This window comes from Thalia democratica, chromosome 7, assembly GCF_965202585.1.
Source record: "Thalia democratica chromosome 7, ktThaDemo2.hap1.1, whole genome shotgun sequence".
In the NCBI taxonomy this organism is placed as follows: Eukaryota; Metazoa; Chordata; class Thaliacea; order Salpida; family Salpidae; genus Thalia; species Thalia democratica.
Window position 1 is genome coordinate 44753320 of NC_139171.1, and position 6000 is coordinate 44759319.

A 6000-nucleotide genomic window follows, 5' to 3' on the forward strand; every position below is an offset into this window, starting at 1 on the left:
AATATTTTAGCCAGTATTTATTTCGGCCATCGTCAACAAGTTGAGATGTTTTATGCCATCGAATATAAACAATGAACTTCACCGCACGATCAACAACAACAGCATCCGAGACAATGGGACGGATTCTAACTCTAGGTTTGAAAACTCACTTTTAAAATTATGCTAAATCATTTGTAAAAATGCAAGCTAAAAGTAGCTGCTTATACATATAACATGAAAATCAAAAATAATTACACTTAGTATAGGAAAAAGTGTTTGTATGCTTATATAAAAGCATTTGTATTAAATTTTTACTCATTCTTGTAGTTAATATGGTGATTGAGTGTTGAATGTCACTTTAACTAAACTGCAATAAGTATTGTACCATTGTAAATTTTTCTGTTTTTTTACTAAGCTGAAGTTTGAACGATATATAAATATCGGATATATACAATATATAACTATCTTCTTTATCTTCCACGACAAACCTTCATTTTATGTTCTTTTGTTTTAATAAAATTAAATTATGTTCTTGTAAGTCTTCTTAGATGACCAAGTAATTTGCAAACTAAATAAACCAACATTGACGTCATAATCGTCTTATAAAAACGAAAAACCCGTATAAATCGTAAATCTACGTCTTACCTTCTTCGACAAACCTTTATTTTATGTTCTTTTGTTTTAATAAATTATAATTATGTTCTTGTAAGTCGTCTTAGATGACCAAGTAATTTGCAAACTAAATAAACCAATATTGACGTCACAATCGACTTATAAAAACGAAAAACCCGTATAAATCGTAAATCTACGTCTTACCTTCTTCGACAAACCTTTATTTTATGTTCTTTTGTTTTAATAAATGATAATTATGTACTTGTAAGTCGTCTTAGATGACCAAGTAATTTGCAAACTAAATAAACCAATATTGACGTCATAATCGACTTATAAAAACGAAAAACCCGTAAAAATCGTAAATCTACGTCTTACCTTCTTCGACAAACCTTTATTTTATGTTCTTTGGTTTTAATAAATTATAATTATGTTCTTGTAAGTCGTCTTATATGACCAAGTAATTTGCAAACTAAATAAACCAATATTGACGTCATAATCGACTTATAAAAACGAAAAACCCGTATAAATCGTAAATCTACGTCTTACCTTCTTCAACAAACCTTTATTTTATGTTCTTTTGTTTTAATAAATTATAATTATGTTCTTGTAAGTCGTCTTAGATGACCAAGTAATTTGCAAACTAAATAAACCAATATTGACGTCATAATCGACTTATAAAAACGAAAAACCCGTATAAATCGTAAATCTACGTCTTACCTTCTTCGACAAACCTTTATTTTATGTTCTTTTGTTTTAACAAATTATAATTATGTTCTGGTAAGTCGTCTTAGATGACCAAGTAATTTTCAAACTAAATAAACCAATATTGACGTCACAATCGACTTAGAAAAACGAAAAACCCGTATAAATCGTAAATCTACGTCTTACGGTAAGACGTAGATTTACGATTTATACGGGTTTTTCGTTTAGACTCTTTTAGACGTTTAGACGTTTAGACTCGTTTTTCGTTAAGACTCTTACCTTCTTCGACAAACCTTTATTTTATGTTCTTTTGTTTTAATAAATGATAATTATGTACTTGTAAGTCGTCTTAGATGACCAAGTAATTTGCAAACTAAATAAACCAATATTGACGTCATAATCGACTTATAAAAACGAAAAACCCGTATAAATCGTAAATCTACGTCTTACCTTCTTCGACAAACCTTTATTTTATGTTCTTTTGTTTTAATAAATTATAATTATGTTCTTGAAAGTCGTCTTATATGACCAAGTAATTTGCAAACTAAATAAACCAATATTGACGTCACAATCGACTTATAAAAACGAAAAACCCGTATAAATCGTAAATCTACGTCTTACCTTCTTCAACAAACCTTTATTTTATGTTCTTTTGTTTTAATAAATTATAATTATGTACTTGTAAGTCGTCTTAGATGACCAAGTAATTTGCAAACTAAATAAACCAATATTGACGTCATAATCGACTTATAAAAACGAAAAACCCGTAAAAATCGTAAATCTACGTCTTACCTTCTTCGACAAACCTTTATTTTATGTTCTTTTGTTTTAATAAATTATAATTATGTTCTTGTAAGTCGTCTTATATGACCAAGTAATTTGCAAACTAAATAAACCAATATTGACGTCACAATCGACTTATAAAAACGAAAAACCCGTATAAATCGTAAATCTACGTCTTACCTTCTTCAACAAACCTTTATTTTATGTTCTTTTGTTTTAATAAATTATAATTATGTACTTGTAAGTCGTCTTAGATGACCAAGTAATTTGCAAACTAAATAAACCAATATTGACGTCATAATCGACTTATAAAAACGAAAAACCCGTATAAATCGTAAATCTACGTCTTACCTTCTTCGACAAACCTTTATTTTATGTTCTTTTGTTTTAACAAATTATAATTATGTTCTGGTAAGTCGTCTTAGATGACCAAGTAATTTTCAAACTAAATAAACCAATATTGACGTCACAATCGACTTAGAAAAACGAAAAACCCGTATAAATCGTAAATCTACGTCTTACGGTAAGACGTAGATTTACGATTTATACGGGTTTTTCGTTTAAACTCTTTTAGACGTTTAGACGTTTAGACTCGTTTTTCGTTAAGACTCTTACCTTCTTCGACAAACCTTTATTTTATGTTCTTTTGTTTTAATAAATGATAATTATGTACTTGTAAGTCGTCTTAGATGACCAAGTAATTTGCAAACTAAATAAACCAATATTGACGTCATAATCGACTTATAAAAACGAAAAACCCGTAAAAATCGTAAATCTACGTCTTACCTTCTTCGACAAACCTTTATTTTATGTTCTTTTGTTTTAATAAATTATAATTATGTTCTTGTAAGTCGTCTTATATGACCAAGTAATTTGCAAACTAAATAAACCAATATTGACGTCACAATCGACTTATAAAAACGAAAAACCCGTATAAATCGTAAATCTACGTCTTACCTTCTTCAACAAACCTTTATTTTATGTTCTTTTGTTTTAATAAATTATAATTATGTACTTGTAAGTCGTCTTAGATGACCAAGTAATTTGCAAACTAAATAAACCAATATTGACGTCATAATCGACTTATAAAAACGAAAAACCCGTATAAATCGTAAATCTACGTCTTACCTTCTTCGACAAACCTTTATTTTATGTTCTTTTGTTTTAACAAATTATAATTATGTTCTGGTAAGTCGTCTTAGATGACCAAGTAATTTTCAAACTAAATAAACCAATATTGACGTCACAATCGACTTAGAAAAACGAAAAACCCGTATAAATCGTAAATCTACGTCTTACGGTAAGACGTAGATTTACGATTTATACGGGTTTTTCGTTTAGACTCTTTTAGACGTTTAGACGTTTAGACTCGTTTTTCGTTAAGACTCTTACCTTCTTCGACAAACCTTTATTTTATGTTCTTTTGTTTTAATAAATGATAATTATGTACTTGTAAGTCGTCTTAGATGACCAAGTAATTTGCAAACTAAATAAACCAATATTGACGTCATAATCGACTTATAAAAACGAAAAACCCGTATAAATCGTAAATCTACGTCTTACCTTCTTCGACAAACCTTTATTTTATGTTCTTTTGTTTTAATAAATTATAATTATGTTCTTGTAAGTCGTCTTATATGACCAAGTAATTTGCAAACTAAATAAACCAATATTGACGTCACAATCGACTTATAAAAACGAAAAACCCGTATAAATCGTAAATCTACGTCTTACCTTCTTCGACAAACCTTTATTTTATGTTCTGTTGTTTTAACAAATTATAATTATGTTCTGGTAAGTCGTCTTAGATGACCAAGTAATTTTCAAACTAAATAAACCAATATTGACGTCACAATCGACTTAGAAAAACGAAAAACCCGTATAAATCGTAAATCTACGTCTTACGGTAAGACGTAGATTTACGATTTATACGGGTTTTTCGTTTAGACTCTTTTAGACGTTTAGACGTTTAGACTCGTTTTTCGTTAAGACTCTTACCTTCTTCGACAAACCTTTATTTTATGTTCTTTTGTTTTAATAAATGATAATTATGTACTTGTAAGTCGTCTTAGATGACCAAGTAATTTGCAAACTAAATAAACCAATATTGACGTCATAATCGACTTATAAAAACGAAAAACCCGTATAAATCGTAAATCTACGTCTTACCTTCTTCGACAAACCTTTATTTTATGTTCTTTTGTTTTAATAAATGATAATTATGTACTTGTAAGTCGTCTTAGATGACCAAGTAATTTGAAAACTAAATAAACCAATATTGACGTCATAATCGACTTATAAAAACGAAAAACCCGTATAAATCGTAAATCTACGTCTTACCTTCTTCGACAAACCTTTATTTTATGTTCTTTTGTTTAAACAAATTATAATTATTTTCTGGTAAGTCGTCTTAGATGACCAAGTAATTTTCAAACTAAATACACCAATATTGACGTCATAATCGACTTATAAAAACGAAAAACCCGTATAAATCGTAAATATAAGTTGCCAAAACTGTAGTTAAACGATTAAAAAACATATTTAACGATTAATTATAAATTAAGATTGAACACCATACAAATAAAAGAATTAACTTATATAAGTAGGAGCAAATAAAAACACGTTTTTCTGTACTGTACTTTTAGACCTTACTTAAAAACCCCTGAGATACTACTGTGTTTTTTAAATATTATTTCAACATAAATTGATAAACTTTTTTATGTTTCATCCATGAAGGTTTTACTTTAAGTACTTAAATAATCAGAGAGCTTCTAAAAAGGCGTTTTAGACTTTTGTACTTTATTGAACCACTTAAGATTCTGATACGTTTTTCATACTTTTTTAACATAAACTTAATGAAATTTTACACTTTTATTTATCTAACCTTTATAAAAGTATAGCGATAAAAAAGTGTATAAAATAACAAGTTTTAAACAATTTTAATCGGTATGTTACGACCTAAGATAAAAAGAACGTTGAATTTTATAGACAAACTTAATGAAATATAATGAAAATATAATGCAAAAAAGATATCCACTTGAAATTATTTTATATTAAGTTAAATTAAGAATTAAATTAAAGGAATTGAAAATTATAATCTTCATGAAAAGAATCTTCATCACCATTTTTCAAATAACCGCAATGTCCACAAAACCACTTAAAATTCTTAAAAGACTCGAATGGAGAATCATTGTAAGGAAGGCAATTGAAATGGAACCACTTTTTACAATTCTCACATCCCAACTAAAAATTAAAGTTTGAGTAGTTAATCAATAAGAACGTTAGCAAAAAACAACTATTGATATTCTATATATTAGTTCGGACTGACAGCAATACAAAATTAATAAAAGTTCACTAACCCACTTTACCTTTTCGTTCTTCTTTTTCTTACGCAACGCAGGCTCATCTCTTTTACATTTGTAGCATTTAACTTGATTCACGACTGTAAATAGAATATACGTAGAACTTGATCATTATATATTGTTTTAAAATGTAATGCCTGATCAAAATTTTTATTTATTTAGCATAGTAGATGTTTAAATATTATTAGTTTACCTCCGTCCTTTATTAGGCTTGTGGCAATTTCTAAGCGTTTTGAATTAAGTGGTTCGCAGTTAGTTTCGACATGTATGTCTGTTACAGACTGAGGAAAACAAGATATAAGTTGTTCTGCTGTCTGAAAAGTTATATTTGCACTTTCAAAATACTATAAAATATATTATATAACTAATATAATAACTAACTGCCAAAATAGAATCTAGAGAGAATAACTGTTAGTTTTTCAGAAGCTTATAAAAGTACCAAAATATACCTCTATTACGTGTACTCCACAGCTAACTCCGTCTTGCTGTAAACTATGCTCAAAACCAACAGCTCGAAATTGGTGTGCTTTATTTAATAAAACTTTTTCGCCTTTAAGTTGTT